We start from the raw sequence: 20,684 nt of genomic DNA, 5'->3' as shown, positions 1-20,684 counted from the left end.
ATTGTCTTCTAAGTTTATGCGTTGACCTCCCTATTACCATAGTAACTTTCTATAGTAAGCTTTTTTTGTGTGGTTTTTGCTCATTTTTTCTGCCTTTTTTGGTGACTTGGTGTTTTTATGTGAGAGTTGGGCTCTGGTCCTGCATTGTCCCAGACTTTTTGTGCTAGAACTCTGGATCTTGCTGCTGGCTTTCACTGGGCTTCAGGGCTTACTGCTTCTTTCCTCTGGAGGGTAGACCTCCCTTCTGGATTGTACTGGGGAGTGGGTCCTCTCTTTTGGCCTCCTGGGGGTGTGGGGTTTACTGCTGGCCTGCTCCAGGGGTTGTACCCTGCTGCTGTTGCAGTGTTTTGGTAACAGTCTTTTTGGTGACTGGCCCGGGAGGAGGGATCTTGTTGCTGGTCTGCCCCAGGGGTGAGGCCTTCCTTCTGGGTTGCTATGGAAAAAAGGTCTTTCTGCTGGTAGGCCCCAGTGGTGGGGTCTAGCTGTTGGCCAGCCTTAGGGTGAGGCTTCGCTACTGGTAAGCAATGGGGTTAATACCTTGTTGGTGACTCATGTTGGGGATGAGGTCCCTGGTGCGGGTTCTTGCTGTGCTTTACAGACTGCTCACTTGCCTGAGGAGTTTCTGGTTTGCAGGAGGGTGGGATCTCAATGATGGATTGCCCCAGGCTTGGAGCTATCCTGCAGACCCCCTGCTGTGAGGCTGTCTATTGGTGCTGTCGCCTTTGGATCTCACTCCTTTCCCACTCCAGTGAGTGAGATCTTTTCTGCCATGCTGGTAAACTGCTTTCCTGCTTCTAGATCAATCCTGATGTGATTTTTCTAGTTGTTTGGAGGGGAATTTGGGAGGGCTTCAGAGGATTCCTTCCTCACTCTGCCATCTTAGCACCAGAAGTCTCTATCCTAATATCTCTTGCAAAGGATGAAGTGGCAGAAAAATTTTATTAAAAAAAAAAACTTAGAAAGATCCTGCAAACTAAATCAACACATCCTTTGATAGTTAATGAATTCAATAGAAATATGAACATAGGGGAGGATTGAAAACAAATTTGAATAAGGAAATAAGAGGCCTAAGACCTCTAGGTTCTGTGGATGCTTCACGCATATAGAGCAAATCATAAAAACTTTATTCAAGAAAAGGATTAGAAGGTACCAAATGTAGAAAGCACTGAATGGCATTGCCGAAGATAAATTGACTATATTTTAATACACAGAAATGACTGGTTCCTAAAGTAGCCATTATTTCAGAAGCAGCTATTTATGTATAATAAGACCTTCCACTGATTGTAATAGAGGTCAAAATCAGTTCCTTTCATGCTTAATGTTGAGTATTCTATTAAAGGTGTCGTGATGGAGATAACTTTGTTCAATAATTTAGTAAGCATCAGCTTCAAGTGAAACATAAAACAAGGAGACATGTTCATTCATGATTTTCACTTGTGTCAGAGAGGTTGCCCTGAGCAGAGTCCAAACAGAATAGAGATTCCCTACTGATAGCAAGGTTCTCTACATGCTCCTATTCATAGATGACCCAGATAATTGTGCTAAGTGCTGCTTTTAATCACTGAAGTATTATAAAGCCTACTCGTGAAACCTAGAGTCATTGAAAACAAAGTGGCCTGACTATCCATCTTTGGAACAATTAAGTGGTTGAAAGTGTACGTTGCTCAGATTAAAATATGCACTTGGATAGGCAGGTCATTGGGTTAGTTCATCAATATATTGTATTGTATCTTGAATGGATATCACAGATGGACAATAAACTTGGCTTAAAATGGAAGAGGAGGAAGAGGAGGAATATAGGTTGGATCTCATTTGGAAAATGGTTCAGTTTTTTCAATGATTATAACAACTGAATTGTTGGTTGTCACCAAAGCCCATCTTTTAGTTACTAATATTTCCTCACTGATGGACAGCTAGGTGGCTCAGTGGACTACCTGAAAACCATGATCAAAAAAAAGCCTAAACATCATCTTTCAAGAAATTATCAAGGAAAATTTCCCTGATATTCTAGAACCAGAGGGCAAAATAGAAATTGAAAGAATTCATCTATCACCTCCTGAAAGAGATCCCCAAAGGAAAACTCCTGGGAATATTGTAGCCAAGTTCCAGAGTTCCCAGATCAAGGAGGAAATATTGCATGCAGCTAGAAAGATACAATTCAAGTACTGCGGAAGCACAATCAGGATAACATAAGATTTAGCAGCTTCTACACAGATCAGAGGGCTTGGAATATGACATTCCAGAGGTCAAAGGAGCTAGGATTACCCAGCAAAATTGAGGATAATACTTCAGGGGAAAAAATGGATATTCAATGAGATAGAGGACTTTCAAGCACTTTTGTTTGTTCTTTTTTTTTTTAATTAATTGATTTTTAGTTTTCAACATTCACTTACATAAGATTTTGAGTGCTTAATTTTCCCCTCCCTCCTTCTACCCCTCTCCAAGAAGGCAGGTAATGTGATATAGGCTCTACTTATACATTCATATTAAATTTATTTAATTCAATTATTCAAATTCAAATTCAAAATTTAATTCAAATTAAATTTAATTAAATTCATATTAAATTTAACATTAGTCATGTTGTAAAGAAGAATTAGAACCAACATGGGAGGAACCGCAAGAAAGAAGAAACAGAAACAGAGCAAATAGTATCCTTTGATCTGCATTCAGATTCCATAGTTATTTTTCTGGATCTGGGTATCATTCTCCATGATGAGTCTTTTGGAATTGTCTTAGATCCTTGAATTGCTGAGCTAAAGTTAGTCATCACACAATGTGGCTATCACTGTGTACAGTGTTCTCCTGGTTTTGCTCACTTCACTCAGCCTCAATTCATCTAAATTAAGGTTTTCCTGAAGTCCAATTGCTCATCATTTCATTTTTTTTATTTGGGGTTTCTTTTATTTTTAAAATTTTATTTATTTTTACTTTTCAATATTCACTTCCATAGAATTTTGAGTTCCAAATTTTATTCCCATCTCTCCCCTCCCCCTACCCCAAGATTTAAGACTCATTCAAGTCTTTCCAGACTTTTCTGAAGTCTGCCTACTCATCATTTCTTATAGAATAATAGTATTCCATTATATTCATATACCACAGCGTATTCAGCCATTCTCAACTGATGGGCATCTCCTCAATTTCCAATTCTTAGACACCACAAAAAGAGTTGCTATAAATATTTTCATACATGTGGGTCCTTCTTCCCTTTTTTATAATCTTTTGGGGATACAGACCTAGAAATGGTATTGCTGGGTCAAAGGGTATGCACAGTTTTACAGCTCTTTGGGCATATTTCCAAACTGCTCTCCAGAATGGTTGGATCAGTTCACAACTCCACCAACAATGCATTAGTGTTCTAATTTTCCCACATCTTCTCCAACATTTATTCTTTTCCTGTTTTGTCATGTTACCCAATCAGATATGTGTGAGGTGGTACCTCAAAGTTGTTTTGATTTGGTATCTAATCAATAGTTGTTGAGAGCATTTTTTCATATGACTATAGATGGCTTTAATTTCTTCCTCTGAAAACTGCCTGTTCATATCCTTTGACCATTTATCAGTTGGGGAATGACTTGTATTCTTATAAATTTGACTCTATTCTCCATATATATTTTAGAAATGAGGCCTTTATCAGAGACACTGGAAGTAAAAATTGTTTCCTAGCTTTCTGCTTCCCTTCTAATCTTGGTTGCATTGGTCTTGTGTGTGAAAAAACTTTTCAATTTAATGTAATCAAAATCATCCATTTTGCATTTCATGATTTCTCTATCTCTTGTTTGGTCATAAATTCTTCTCTTCTCCATAGATCTGACAGGTAAACTAATTCTTGCTCTCCTAGTTTGCTTATATATAATCAGTCTTTATGTCTAAACTGTGTACCCATTTTGACTTTATCTTGTTATACAGTGTGAGATGTTGGTCTATGCCTAGTTTCTGCCATATCATTTTCCAGTTTTCCCAGAAGTTTTTGTTAAATAGTGAGTTCTTATCCCAGAAGCTGGAGTTTTGGGGTTTATCAAACAATCACTACAGTCACTGACTGCTGTGTCTTGCATACCTAACCTATTCCATTGATCCACCACTCTATTTCTTAGCCTATACTAAGTAGTTTTGATGATTGTTGCTTTATAAAACAATTTAAGATCTGGTATAACTAGGCCACTTTCCCTTGCATTTCTTTTCATTAATTCCCTTCACATTCTGGACCTTTTGTTTTTCCAGATGAATTATTATTATTTTTTTGTAGCTTTATAAAGTAACTTTTTTGGTGGTTTGATTAGTATGGCACTGAATAAGTCAATTAATTTAGGTAGAATTGTCATTTTTACTACATTAGCTCGGCCTACCCATGAGCAGCTGATGTTTTTCCCCCCGAATTATTTAGATCCAACTCTGTTTGTTTGAAAAAAGTGTTTTGTAAATGTATTCATATAGTTCCTATATTTGTCTTGGCAGGTAGACTCCCAAATATTTTGTAATGTCTACAGTAACTTTAAATGTAATTTCTCTTTTTCTTGCTGTTAGGCTTTGTTGGTAATATATGGTGTGAAAATTTTATATGATACTATATGTAAAGTGGTATAGCATTGGACCTGGAGTCAGTAAAACCTAAATTCAAAATTAGTCTCAGACACATACTAGCTGTGTGATCCAGAACAAGTTACTTAACTCTGGTAGGAATTAGTTTCCTCAACCACAAAATGGGAATAGTAATAATAACATCTGCCTCCTAGGGTTGTCACAGTTGTTAATGGTGGCGGTATGTTATTCTCAAAGAGGACCAGTAACATCACAATGGTGAGGTTTGACTTGCATGTGAATTAGATTTAAGTCAGGCAGAACTGCACAAGGTCATCAGTCTCACTCTCTCTTCCACCAACACTGGATTCCAGTGGCAGGACAAAAGTCAAGATGACTGGCAATAGCCCACTAAGGTTGGTGTAAGTATCAAATGAAATAATATTTGTAAAGTGCTTTGCCTATCTTAAAAGCACTATATAAATGTTAGCTATTATTAAAGAACTCAGAAATTTTAAGTTTCTCTATAGAAATTGGAGCTACTGTGATTATTATTATGTAAGTAAGTAAGATTCAGCATCATCTGACTAGTTGGTATGATTTTTAGTACCATTTAATAGCTCTGGATGTTACATTGGAAAGTAACAAAGTGTACCATCAAGTCAGTTATTTTTTTTAATTGAGATATGATAATACATTGCAAGGTGAGTGAAAGATCCTTAAAACAAATCTTGAAGACCCACATATACAATGAAAGCAGTCTTAGCCCCACATCTCAAAAATAATAATAATAGCTTTAATGTTTATAAAATGTTTATAAAAATATTTTACTTGCATGATCATTTGCTCCTTAGAAGTACCCTGAGGGATAGGTACCTTTGTGACCTTGAGTAAGTTGCTTTCCTTCTCTGGGACTCATAAAAATGTAAGGATTAGATCAGATGACCTCTTATAGTGCCTTCCAATTCTACAATCTGGGTTTCTATGATCCCCAATTTGCAGGTAAGGAAATTGAAGTCATACTACTCCTAAGTGCCAGATGTGATACATAGTAGGCACTTGATAAATATTTATTGACTGATTATTTAGGTGGGATAGAATTCCAGGGCACTCCTAACTCCAAGTCCAGGGCTCTGTCCACTAACACCACACTGCCTATTAGATCCTAAAGTTGTATCAAACCCTTTCAGAGTCTTTAACTAGTATCTGCAATGTCTGTACTTCTAGGTCTTTTATAAATTTGGATGAAAAAGTTTCTAATTTAAAAAATGTAAAGAAAGGAGGTTTAGCAGTACCAGACCTTTAACTGTATCAGTAACTATCAAAATGATCTGGTACTTTCTAAGAAATAGAAATGTAGGTCAGAGGAAAAAAGTAGACATATAATACATGGTAGTAAATGATCATATTAACCTTGAGCTTGACAAATGAAAAAGATTTAAGCTTTAGGGATTAAAATTCACTATTTGGTAAAAATTGTTGGGAAAACTGGAAAGCAGTTTAGCAAAAACTAGATACAGACCGATATCTTATACCATTTACCAAGATAGGGTCAAAATGGATACGTGAATCTATATAAAGGGAGATATCATAAGTATGTATAACCTTTGGCCCAGCAATACCACCGTTAGTTCTGTTTACCAAGGTAATCAAGGAAAAAAGAAAAGAACCTATACGTTCTAAAATACTTATAGCAGCTCTCTTTATGGTAGCAAAGAACTGGAAATTGAGGGGATGCCCATCAATTGTGGAATGGCTAAACATACTGTGATATGTGATTGTGATGGAATTCTACTGTGCTGTAAGAGACAATGAGCAGGTTGAGTTTAGGAAAAAACCTGGAAATAGTTGCATGAAATAATAAAGAATAAAATAAGTAGAACCAAGAGAACATTGTCTACAGTAACAGCAATATTTTTTGAAAAACAGCTCTGAATGACTGAGCTATTCTGAGTATTATAAATATTCAAATCAACTACAAAATACCTGTAACAAAAGGTTACAATTAACCTTTTAATGTAACAAATGGAACATTTGTAACAAATGGAACAAAAAATGTTACAAATGTAACAAAATGTAACAAAAATTAATTTAATTTAAAAAAGAAAAAGTTTTTAATTGTGCATCAGAATGTAGATTTAGAGTCCCAATCCTACCCCACCCCATCCTCCTTTCTACTGAAGTTTGTTATGATGTAGTTGTATGAGGTCAACATTCATTTTAATGACCAAGACATAGAAAGTGGATTTGCTGTTAGTCACCAGAAATAAAATGCTATCTGTTAATACAGTGGAGAGAATCCTGGATTTCAGTTCAAAGTACCTGTATTAAAGTATAGGTGTCACTTACTGTAATATAATTATAATTATAACATAATAATAATATAGCAAATAAATCACTTATTAGCTATATGACCATGGAAAATCCAAATCATGTAAGCTCTCTAAGTCTCAGTTGTCTTATTTGTAGAATGGGATAGAAATAACTTCCCTACTCACCTTGTAGGGCTATTATGAAGATTACATGAGATAATGTTTATAAAAGCATGTTGTTAAAAGTATAGCTCTAAGACACTAACATGTAGATTATTAATGTAAGTATCTGCTTCTCTCCCAGACAGGTTTTAATTGTACTGGAGTCTTTGGAACTTGGAGTAGCCTCATGTCTAAGTTCTGGCACAAAAATCTTTCCATGATGGTGCTTGACTTTTCAACATTTGAAATTCAGTCTTTTGGGTTAAGACATTGTTCTAGGGCTGGACCTGATTCAGGCCAGTCCCTTAGTAGTTTAGACTTGATACTGGAACAAAATGAGATATTCAGAAGTTTCTCTACAGTTAGGAAAAGAATAATAATAATTTAAAATTTTATTTAACCATAGCAGGAGAAGGATATTCACAAGTGCAGGCATTAAAGACTGTTTGAATTGATTCAGCTGATAGAAGTTCCCTTGCCTGAGATACCCATTGTGATCCACCAGGAGAACATCAGAGCACCCCTGGAATTCCTCTTAGCTGCCTTGAACTTGGGCAATGAGGAAGTGACATCAATATTCTTTCTTTAGTCCTCTGAGACAACTAAGTTTAGAGGAAGAGCTTTTAAAGAACATCTAGACTAACTTGCATGGGCTTGGGAGAGGGGTTAGGATGTTGCTGCTCCTCCAGCATTGAACCCATTAAACAGGAGCTAATGATTTCTGGCAGGTGTAGAGAGGTCTCTGAGATGATTTTAATGGCATAGCAACTAAGCCTATGGAGGGAGATATGTGGGAGTATAAGGGCCAGCTCAGAAAACATTGTGTCAGAGTTAGTAAGTGTCAGTTCATTGGGTTTTGGTGTTTTTTGCTTTTTGTTTTTTTTGGCTAGGCAACGGGGTTAAGTGACTTGCCCAGGGTCACACAGCTAGTAAGTGTTATGTGTCCAAGGCCGGATTTGAACTCAGGTCCTCCTGAATCCAGGGCTGGTGCTCTGTGCCACCTAGCTGTCCCTTGATGTTTTTTTTTAAACATTCTTTTAAATTCTGGGTGTGAAGACAGCTGAAATGGTTTCATCTCTGGTGCATAATTTTTGTCTTGGAGAGGTTTGAGAGGTCATAAGAAGGGAGTTGCAGAGCCCTCTGTCTCTTTTCTCTCTACAGTTTCTTGAATTTGTGCAGTAGGGAGAGCACTGGGCCTGAAGTCAGGAAGATCAGAGTTTAAGTCCAGCTTCAGATAGTTACTAGCTTGGCAAGTCATTTAACCTTTGTCCATCTCAGTTTCCTCAGCTTTAAAATGGGAATAATGATAGCACCTATCTTTTAGGGTTATTGTGAGGATCAAAAGAGATATTTGTAAAGTTCCATCATATCGGAGGCACTTAATAAATACTTATTTCCTTCTTTCCTTCCTTTCTTCCTCCCTTCCTCCCTCCCTCCCTCCCTCCCTTCCTTCCTTCCTTCTTTCCTTCCTTCCTTCCTTCCTTCCTTCCTTCCCTCACATGAGATTTTAAAAAACAAAACTATGTTCCATAGATCTGGATTTTTTCCAGAAGAATTTTAGGGGTTGCTTGAAATAAAATACTGTCCAGCTAGAGATATTTGATTACTGCTCACTCATTCTCTGGTATTGCCTTGATTGATAATTTCAGTAAATAAATAATAATTCAGGACTTTATTGGATTTGAAGTCCAGTATTCTAGGCCACCATTGTCCTTTAGTTCCTTCTTTCTCAAAGACTGCACTCTAAATACAGATAGCAGTATGACCAGAATCTTGGAAAGTCATTGGCTTAAAAAGGAAGCAAAACAAAACAAAACAAGACTGTATTCCTGGTCAAGAGGTCTCACCAAGCATTTCTTTAGCTCCTGCCTTTGTGGGAACAAGAAAACAGAGAGGAGTGATGTAATACTTCTTAGCAGGCCAGTGACACATTGATGTATCAATTCAAAGGCAGGCCAATAATTTTATCTTCCCTTCAGCCCCCCCAAAGGGAGAGCCTTTGTACTAACAGACATTCTATAAAAATGAAATTAAAATTTGGCAGGAGGCCCCACTGGCTTGGTGACATTTATTACTATTGTTATTATGTAAGAGCTGGATTCAGGTGTTAAAACCCAGATGTGGAGCAGTTACTGAGCCGCGGAGCCTCAATACAATATTCTTCTGGCTCCTTTTGAACTTTGATAGTGGCTTGTTTTGGCAAGAAGGATGCAATATTGGCTTAATAAGCCTTAGTGCTGCCCTGTTCATATCAGCTTCCCATTGTGGACTTACATGAATGTCACTATTAAAACAATAACATAGGATACCTCTATTTTTTCACAAGGAATTCCTGTACTAAGATTTTTTTTCTTTTAGACACAAGTGTGTTTTAAAGAGAGGCCTCTGTGATTCTATAAACAATGCAGAAAAAACCAAACACGTTTATGTGCATTGTGCAAATGAACAAGGAGGATATATGCAGTGGTAACCATGAAGCCTTTACACCAGGTTCAAAATTCAGATTTTTCCTTGAATGATCAGCAAAACCTCTTTTTCTCAACATTATATTGTTTAATGATTAGCTATCTTCTTTCAGTGAATAAACTCCCAGGAAGACATGGGCTGCTGGCTTAATTGCCTTTGTTTCTATCTTAGCAAAGCACAGTATGGTGGTTTTCATTTTGGGAGATGGGGTGGGAGTCTAGAGCTATGATGTCATTGGCATTGGGAAATTTCAGTGCTGAGATTCCTTCCATGGATGCCATTGCTTAGGTGCCTGAGAGATTAAATGACTTACTTACCCATGGTCACAAAAGGGAATTGGAAGTGGGGCTTGAGTGCAGTTCTTGACTATTCTTTCCCAATGGGCTGCTCTCCTGGGCTTCATGATCTCCAGAAATCCACCATTCTGCAAGATGAAATAAACTGAAATGCACACCTCCTCAGCACCCCTTCTCTCTGGTTGGAGAGGATGAACATTTGGGAATTTCACTGGAAGGAGTTTTAGGATATCTAAATCCTATATGATTTGAACCTAGAATCAAGAATGATGTCAAGAGACATGAATCCACAAAGAGTATGGAATTAAACAGATGGGAAATGACATAGAAAGGGGAGTCCTGGATTGTTCCTAAGTGATTGTGGGATATGGTCTGCTAAATAGAATATATTGGTCCCGCAACCTACACTTAATGCATTTAAGATCTGGAGACTGGAGGACAGAAATCCTGGAGATTAACTCTATGTCAAAATGCTGTAGGTGTCCATGCCAACCATATTTCCCCCACCCCACCTCTCTGTTCACCCATATACAGGTGGGATAGTTTCTCTGTCTCCACATAAGATATTCCTCTGGGGTTTTTCTCCTTCATGTTCAGCTTAGGATATATAGATGATTGTGCCCATTTATGTATATGAGATCAAAATGGAACTGTTGCTTGATTATTTCTCTCTTGTTTTCATTTTTTAATGTCTTAATTAAATTTTTGTTATTGGATTTTTGACTTTTGTGTCTGAATAGAGTGTCCTGATAGGGGTTTAGAATAGGATTTGCATAGATGATCATCCCATATAATCCACATTGAAAAATAGAAAGGAGTTCTAGATTCAGATTTATTATCTTGTGTGTCTCTTCTCTAAGTCTTCTTGATAATCCTCCATAAGGTGGTCCCCACCCCAAACCCATTGGTGAGTTGGGGGAATGTCTATGCCAAGCATGTCTACCACTGAAAGAATGGCAGATGAGAACACTTTGTTCCAAAGGCCATGAAGGCAGCTAAAATAGGAACTGTGGAACACTTAGAGCTTAGACATCAAAAACACCAAGGTCATCTATTGCATCCTGAGCCATTGCTGGTTGTCCTGACTTTTGTCTTGTCACTGGACTTCAATGACCCTGGAAGAGAAAGTGAGGCTGTTGACTCTATGCAACTCTCCCTCGCTCAAATCCACTTCACTCAAAAGTCAAAAAATCAACCCATAGTGGTGGAGGAGGATCTACTCAATATAATGGCAGTCTTTCTCTAGATCAGAGAGTCTTAATATTTTTTGTGCCCTTTGGCAGTCAGGTGAAACCTACAGACTCCTTCTCAAAGTAATATTTTAAATGCATAAAATAAAATTCATAAAATTATGAAGGAAACAAGCCAAGTACATTGAAATAGCTATATACAGTTATCTTTTTTACATCATGGGGGTTAGGGACACAGCACCCCCGCAATGTGGAAAATTCCCGTAAAACTTTTTGGCTCTTCCTTTATACCAGAGAAGACATCTGAGTTTCTTCTTTTTCTTTTACAGGAGGCTTACAATACATTATTGTAAAATTTGGATTAAGTATTTGGTCATAGGCTCTGTGTCATTTGCTGGCCTTCACATGTTTCTACAGCTGCCATAAAACTCCCCCAAAATTCCCATTTAATTTCTTATGCTGACCTATGATATATAGAAACCATACTGGGGAAAGTTGCAATGTGGAAGGTATAACTGTATATAGATCTTTATCTGTATAGATCTATAGATATAGATAGATAGATACGTATATAGAGATGTGTATGTATATACAGCAAATGCAATAGATGTTACAAAGGTGAAATCATCAGGATTTGGCAACAGATTGAATATGGGAGAGTGAAGTCTATGTTGTGAGCCTAGGTAACTGGGAGAGTGCCCTGGACAATAAAGAGAAGTTCAGAAGGAGAGAGAGTCTGGGGATGGCATGTGTGTGAAGATAATTGGCTCAATTTTAGACATGTTAAATTTAAGGTATCTAGGGGACATTCATTTTGAGATGTCCAATAAGCAGCTGGAGATGGAAGAGTGGAGGTCAGTGGAGAGATTAGGGGTGGATAAGTGGATTTGAGAATCATCAATATAGGGATGATAATTGAATCCATGGGAGCCATTTCCAAGTGAAATAGTATAGAGAAAGAAGAAAACAGAGCCCTGCAGGACACCTACAGATAATGGACATGAACTGGAAGGAAGGAAACATGCATTTATTATCTGCCAGGCACTCTGCTAAGCACTTTACAAATATCACCTCTTTTAATCTTCAAAACAACCCTGGGAAGTAGGTGATGTTATTATCCCCACATTTTACAGTTGAGGAAACAGACAATCAGAGGTTAAATGACTCATCTAGAGTCACACAGTTGGTAAGTTCCCAAGGCCAGATTTGAACTTCAATCTTCCTGACCCCAGGCCTAGTGATCCACTGTTTCACCTACCTGAAGAATGATTAGAGGGGTTGGAGGAGAACCAGATTGGAATAGTGTCACCAGAACTTAAATAGAAGAGAGTATTAAGGAGCAAAGTGTGATTGACAGGGTGAAAGATTACATACACAGATATCAAGAAGGGTGAGGGTTGAGAAAAGGCCATTAGAATTGACAATCAGATCATTGATAACTTTGTGCAGAATAGTTTTGGTTGAGTGATGAGGTCAGAAGCCAGACTGTGAAGTTAAGGAGACAGTGAGATGAAAGAAAGTGGAGAAGGACACTAATTGTAGATGATCTTCTCTAGGAGTTTAGCCACAAAAGGGAGAACAGAAATGGATTGATAGTTAGTGAGGATGGGTGGATCAAGTAAGAGTTTTTTTGAGGATGGGGAAGACATGGACATATTTCTAGGCAATAGGAAAGCAACCAGTTGACAGGGAGACTGAAGGTAAATGAGAGTGGGGATGATTAGAGTGGACAATCTATTGGAGAAGATGGGATTGAGTGGGATCACTCATGCATGTGGTGGGGTTTGCCTCTTTGTGTGAGATAGGTGAAGACAAAGACGGTAGCAGAAGGCATCTGATGGCATGAAATGAGGAAGTAGGGAGAAGAGAGAGCTCTTAATTAATTGTCTCAATTTTTTCAGTGAAATATGAGTCAAGGTTCTCAGCTGAGAGAGTTGGGAAAGGGGGCGCTATTGGAAATCTGAAGGATGAAAAGGATGAGAAAATTTTAGTGGTGAATGGAATAATCAATCAGAGGGGTATAAAAAGATTGCCCTGCTTGTGTGAGAGTCTGGTTCTGATTACATAACATGAATTTGTAGTGAAACCAGTCAGCATATTTCATGATTTACTCCATCTTCATTCAATAGCACTTGAGTAGGAACAAAGGTAAAGATTTGGTGGGATGTTATAGGATAGAGGCTTGGCAGGGCAATAAGATGAGAGGGCTACAGATACCAGAGAAGAGAATAGTGTGCCATTGAACTAACTCACCAAGGAGTCATGATGGGGAAAGGAGAGAGTAGCCAGTACAGGGGTGATGACCTGGGAAAGAACTGGGGATCAAGGGATGGGACGTCAAAGTAGGGGTGAAGAATAAGGTTTGGGGCTACAAGGCAGAGGGGGAAATGGGAGATTGTGATCTGATAAAGGAATTTCAGAATTCACAAACACAGAAGTAGTATATTTGTCAGTGATTACAAGGTCAAAAGTATGACCAATTCCATGTATAGCTGAATTGTGATGGAAGAGTAGGTCATGGGAAATGAGTAAGTTAGGGAAATGGCAAGTCAGAGTTTTTGACAGAGCATCAACATGTATGTTTGATGTTCCCTACTATGAGGGCAGGAGGTCAGGATGAAAGAAAGACTATGAGCCAGGCCCTGAACTCATTTAGGAAGGAAGGAGAGTGTCCTTCTGATTGGGTGGTAGATACAGATTGAATGAACTTTGAAGGAGGAGAGGTTACTGCATGACAGTGGAGGAAGGTGAGTTTGAAATTGGCAATGGGGAACAAGAAGTACTCAAGCTCTTCCATTTTAATTAGTGAATCACAAGGAATGATGGAAAATGCAACCCATACACGTAAAAGGTGGCCAAGGAGGCTATGTCAGCAAGAGAGGTCTCATTGAGAGGCAGAAGATGAAAAGAGTGGTAAAGGAAAAGAGTTAAGATGAAATCAAGTTTGTTACCGATGGAGTAAGGATTCAAGATTGTATAGTGGAAGGAGTGGGTGGCTTTAAAACAGAATATTGAGGTATAGAATTGAAGTGTTATGGGGAAAAGAGTGGGCAGTGAGGTATGGAGAATGGGGTTTGAATATGAACAAACCAGAGGTTCAGGATAACTGGGATGGGGAGGATATAACCAGGTAGGAGTTTGTTAATCATTGATGAGTGAACTCAGGTAGGTTATTAACATCACTAGGGTTTGGCCTGAGAGTGGAGCCCTATCAGAGTGTTAGGCTACAGCTCAGACAAAGGTCTCAGTGTAGGGAGCTGGTGGGATGGCATTTCTCTTCCTTATTTCCCTGCAGGTAGGCTAGACTAAGCCTGGAGATAGGTGGAGGAAGCAGGATAGAATGGCATCTCTCTCTCCTCTGCTGGCAGGTAGGGTCCCCTGCAAGGAGGAAGAGACTAAGCCTAGAAGACTGATACTTAATGAATGTTCTCTCTCTCTCTCTCTCTCTCTCTCTCTCTCTCTCTCTCTCTCTCTCTCTCTCTCTCTCTCTCCCTTCCTCTTTTCCTCCCTCCTTTCTACCTCTCTCCCCACCTCTACTCTCTTTGCTCCTCTTTCTCCTCCTCCTCCTCCTTCCTCCTGTCCTCTTCTCCCCTTCCTCTCCTCTTTCCCTTCCCCTACCCCTCTTTCATCCCTTTTAGGCAAGAAGAGGTCAGCATGTGATAGAATAGCATCTTTCTCTTCCTCTGCAGTCAGCCAAGAAGAGGCCTAGCCTAGAAGATAGATATGTGATGGAATTTATGTCTCATAGAATTTTCCAGGGCATTTGGAGGTTAAGTGACATTCCCAAGGTCACACAGTCAGTATGTGTCAGAGATAAAACTTGAACTCATGTCATCCTAACTGAGGTCAGCTCTGCATCCACTAACCAAACTTGAGGTGGGTGGGATGGGGGAACCTGATTAAAATGTTACTGGGAAATGCTTAATAAAATAAATGAAAATGCAATACAACACAGATAATGTTGATTTGTGCTTTTCTAAGGCAGTATGTAGTGGCAAGGATCTATTTCTATTTGACTTTGCTACTGCTGTGCTATACCACTAGAACTGGAATCAGAAGGACTCATCTTCCTGAGTTCAAATCTGGCCTCAGACATGCTGTGTAACCCTGGGCAAGTCACTTAACCCTGTTTGCCTCAGTTTCCTTATCTATAAAATGAGCTGGAGATGGAAATGGCAAATCACAGCAGTATCTTTGCCAAGAAAACCCCAAATGGAGTCATGAAGAGTTGGACATTACTGAAACTACTGAACAGTAAGTACTATACCACAGCCAGAAGAGTAACTGTTAAAAAAAGATGATTTCAAGGGCTATAAAACTGTGCATACCCTTTGACCCAATAATATCACTTCTAGGTCTGTATCCCAAAGAAATCATACAAATGGGAAAAGGACACATATGTACAAAAATATTTATAGCAGTTCTTTTCATGGTGGCAAAGAATTAGAAATTGAGGGGGTGCACATCAGTTGGGGAATGGCTGAACAAATTGTGATACATGAATGTAATGGAATACTGCTGTGCTATAAAAAATGATGAGCATGCAGACTTCAGAAAAACCTGGAAAGACCTAAATGAACTGATGCTGAGTGAAGTGAGCAGAACCAGGAGAACATTGTACACAGTAATAGCCACAATGTGTGACAACTAACTTTGATAGACTTGTGTCTTCTTAGCAATGCAAGGATCCAAGACAACTCCAAATGACTCATGATGGAAAATGCTGTCCGTATCCTGAAATGCATATTGAAGCATATAATGTGCTCTCTCTTTTTTTTCTTTTTTTGTTTATTTTTTCTTTCTCCTGGTTTCTCCCATTGGTTCTAGTTCTTTACAACATGACTAATGTGAAAGTATGTTTAATAGGAATGTATATGTAGAACCTATATCAACTCACATACAGTCTTGGCTTGGGAGAGGGGAGGAGACAGGGGAGAAAATTTGAAACTCAAAAGCTTATGGAAGTGAATGTTGAAAACTAAAAATAAATAAATAATTTTTTTTAAAAAGCTGATGTCATCAAAATGTATTCTAAGAATAAATAAAATACATGTGATTTTTCAAAGGATACTCAACCTGTTCTCCTCCCATAGTACTCAACAATGTGGGAAAACAACTATTCAATTTTAAGTTCTTCTTACGGTCTGGCCCTTCCAAGATATACCATGACTCTCTAATGGTCCTTGCCTGTCCTCATTAGAAACATGACAATTTATACCATTAGATCAAATGGAATTGAAGACTCTATCATCCCATCCAGATGAACTTGCTGAAGAATGTGTATGCTAATTTCCTAGTTCTAAGGTTTGGCCAGAAGCTGAGTACAGATGAATGCTTTGATGGAGAAAGAAATTCTTTAAATGAAGCATTATGATGCTGACATCCCCTAACTGTATATGTACTCTCAGCACATGGCATATTCCTGCTTTCTTTCCTTTAAGCTCCTTTAAGCCAATCCTTGATCAAATAATAGACCTATTGCAGGGATAAATTATAAAGTCTCTGAGAATTCATACATCCCCAAGTCAGAAAATCATGCTTTTCCCCCCTATACAATACTGTTTCCTGTCATGAATAATCTAGCAAATTAATTAGAGAATCCTGCAGCATTTTGTTAATATAATTTCCCTTTCTTGCTTGAGGTGAATTATATTCATGCTTCAGTCACTTGAATATTGATCTTCTCTGTGTGATGGAATTATGTTATTAGATAGAGCTAAGATTGCACACTATCTGATTCTAATTAAACCAGGGGATAGTAATCTTGCAAAAGAGACACAGAAGGTTTTGCAAGCTGAGGATTTTTCCCCCTTGCCATTTATATTTAAAGCTTTCTGACTGTGCTTGCACTATTCCCAACTCTCACAGATTTCCAAGGTTTCCTAGACACAAAACTTTTCTCAGGTCTGTGCCATCTACTATGTAATTTGTATGAATTGAACCTTTGAAAGACTCCATGTTTACATTTGACTTTTTATCAAAACTACTACACAAAATAATGTCTGATTATTTCAAATGATAAAGGGAGGGGAAGGATCCCATTGGCAAAACCAACTGCATCATATTAGGGAAAAAAAAGCTTCTTTTCTCCTAGAGGAAGAAAATTAAGATTTTAGTGGGGTAGAAGATGAGTCACATACACATATGCATATACACATTTGTATAGTATAATAAACTGGACCTGTAATTTCACTAGTATAAGGGACTCTCAGCGAGGAATAAACTCCCTCTACAATTCATATTGCAATTTATCATCTTAGAGAGTTATCTGGGGCCTCTGGGAAGCTAAGTGACTTGTCCATGGTTATCTATCCATCTATCTATCTATCTATCTATCTATCTATCTATCTATCTATCTATCTATCCATCCATCTATTTCTAGATATAGCTGTATATACATGTATATGTATGTGTGTGTGTATGTGTGTGTGTGTAAACATGGATATAAGAATGTATATAGGGGGTATAGAATGTAATATATACACAAATACTACATGTATATAACATATACATATATATGTGATAAACACATAATGTAGTAGATACACATATAATGAAAAATATATGTACATGTAATGTCACACATATTCTATAATACCTCTCATATCCAATCTTTTCTCTCAACTTACTCAGTTATCAACTTAGTTCAGGCTTTCATCACCTGCTGCTTACTATAGCAGGGTTCTAACTGAGCTGTTTGCCTTCAGTGTCTCACAATCCCAGTTAATCCTAGACAATGCCTGCTAAGGTAATTTTCCTTAAACTCAGATCTGACCATGTTACTCCCATACTCAGTAAACTCCATTGGCTCTCTATTGCCTCTAGAATAAAATATAAAATCATCTGTTAAGATTTTAAAACTCTTTATGTCCTGGTCACAACCTATTTTCCAAACTCACTGAACATTATTGCACCTCCTGCTTTCTGCAATCCATCCAAACTAGACTTCTCTCTGTTCCTTCTGTAAGGGATTCCATCTCCAATCTCTGTGAATTTTCACTGGTTATCCCTCATGTCTGCAATGCACTCTGTCCTTCCCTCTGCCTCAAAGAGTCTCCCTCTTTCTTTAAGACACAGCTAATGTACCATGTTTTCCATGAAAATTTTCCTGATTCCTCAAATTGCTAGTATCCTCTAACCCAAACTGCCTTTTATTTAACTAAGTAATACATATTTATACTTTACTTATGCTGTACATATGTATTTATTGTCTCACTCATTAGAATTTAAGCTCATTGTGAATAGGTATCATTTCATTTTGGGCAATGGTTAGAGAGCTGGGCCTGGAGTCAGGAAGACCTGAGTTAAAATCTGGCTTCACACACTTACTAGCTGTATGACCATGGGCAAGTCATTTTACCCTGTTTGCCTTAGTTCCTCATTTGTAAAATGAGCTGGAGAAGGAAATGACAAACCACTGCAGTATCTTTGGCAAGAAAACCCCAAATAGGGTCATGAAAAGTTGGACATGACTGATATTGAATAACAACAAAAATCATTTCCTTCTTTGTATCCCAAGGGTCTTCTGGAACATAGTAGATGCTTAATAAGTGCTTGTTGATTAGTTAATAGAAATAAATTCACTATCAACTTATCAATCAACCAATCAGTATTTTAAGTACCTACTATGTGGCATTTATTAAGTACCTACTATGTGCCAGGTGCTGAGTATATAGAGTAGAAATGAAACACTCCCTGCTTTACACTTATGAAAATTATATATGAAAATTAAATGAATATGATGTCACCTTTTGGGAGGAATTAGGAAAGACCTCATGTAGAAGGTTCATTTAAGATAAGTTCTGTAGAAAACCAAGAGGAAATGCATGTCAGCCCAGGCAAAGCCAGAAAAATGAGAGATGGAATATAGCAAGAGGTCCAATTTAGCTGGATTGTGGAGAGTCTGGAGGGCAGCAGTGCCTAATAAATGTAGAATTATGTTCAAAATATTTCTAATAGGAATAATGGCCATATTTTCCAGATTCTACATCAGGACTCTGGCTCCATGAGCTCCTGTCTGTGGATGAGATTGTGCCAGTTGCAGCAAGCACCATAATGCCACAAAGTTCCTTGGATGACATCCATAATACTCACGTCAGAACCCAATGGGTATTCCTGCTGCTCAGCCTTAAACCTTCCTTCTAGTACATGCTAGTTATGTGACCATGGGCTACTCAGTGGCCCAGGCAACTGTCTAAGTATTTAAGTTAAAGATGAGTTGCCAATTTGCATCTGAGGAAAAATTTTCCATGCCGAAAGTTCCCCAGACAGGTGAAACTACAGGTCTGGACCCTCCTCCTGAATCCACTCAGTCATTTTTTCTTTGAAATTAGGACTCTTCTAGAAAATCTGGGATGCATGTTTATGCCATACCTAGACATTAGAGGCAAAGGGGGAAGGTGATGTAGAAGGACTGTCTTCTTCAGCTTGTGTTTGAGTTAGTCTCCTAGATTCCCACCCTACTTTTTTCTTCCTTCTTTTCTGTTTTTTAGTATTCTCATTTACTCCAGTCTCATCTTTTTTCTTTCCTTGTCTTCTCTCTCTACTATAATCTTCTCCATCATCTCTCTCTCTCTTTAGAGCCTCAGACTAATATTATTTTGAATTCTTTGGAGTCTTGAGTACATGAGCTCTTTAGATGGGGTCTGTGAACCTTTCTTTTTTATATTTTGGTAGTTGATTTTCAATATAATTGGTTTATGCTATGGATTTTATTTTATGAATTAAAAACATTTTTCTGAGAAGGGATCTATGGACTTCATCAGACTGCCAAAAGGGTCATGACACACAAAAAAAGTTAAGAACTCTTGCTTTGGTATTCTATAATTCCCTGCTCTATGATGGCACTGGTAGAATATTGGCATAAAAAGATGGGTTTCTATTTCAGGGAGAAGTTTGAGGTGATGAAATGAGCTTTGCCTTTTTCCAAAGGCACTCTTCTCCTTCTGGGTTCTATTCATTGTTCATTTCATCCCCTTTTCTCTGTTTCTTTCTGTCTCTGCCTGTTTTTGTTTCTTTCTGTTGATGCCTATGCATTTTTCTTTCAATCTCTCATCAATTCTGATGGACAAGTTCTATAGTTTATCCATTGAATTGCATGTCATAATATGGACAAAAAGGCATTCTTTATCTTTGTTTTTATCTTGTGTGGATAGTGGTCATACTCTTTTGGGTTGTTATTTATGTCATCCAAGAAATTTTGCTGCATTATGGTACTTGATGCAACTGGCACAATCTCATTCATATACTTGAGTTCATAGCATCTGTGGGGGGATTCCTTTTCAGCTTAGACTCTGTTGCTTGTCCTCCTTGGGTGCAGCATTTGCTTTTGATGAGCATGCATCTAGTTCTGTGCCTCACTTGGAGTAAGCAGAGACCTCAAAGAGGTCATCTACTTCAACCCGCTTATTTTACAAATGAGGAAACTGAGACCCACAGAAGGCAATTGACTTCACCAAGATCAAAGGGTTAGGTGGTAGTAGAAGTGGGATTAGAACCCAAATCCTGACTCATAGTCCAACACTTTTTTCCTTCTATACAATGCTGTTCTTTGTATATAGAGGCAGCTAAGTGGTGTGGTGGATAGAGTGCTGGACCTGGAGTCAGAAAGACTTGAGTTCAAATCCACCCTCAGACACTTACTAGCTGTGCGACCCTGGGCAAGTCACTTAACCTCTAGTTGCTTCAGTTTCCTCATCTGTAAAATGGTGACAGTGATAGCACCTAACTCCCAGGGTTGT

This window comes from Phascolarctos cinereus, unplaced genomic scaffold (assembly GCF_003287225.1).
Source record: "Phascolarctos cinereus isolate Bilbo 61053 unplaced genomic scaffold, phaCin_HiC Scaffold_4;HRSCAF=312, whole genome shotgun sequence".
NCBI classification, from domain to species: Eukaryota; Metazoa; Chordata; class Mammalia; order Diprotodontia; family Phascolarctidae; genus Phascolarctos; species Phascolarctos cinereus.
This window is presented reverse-complemented; position numbering follows the sequence as displayed.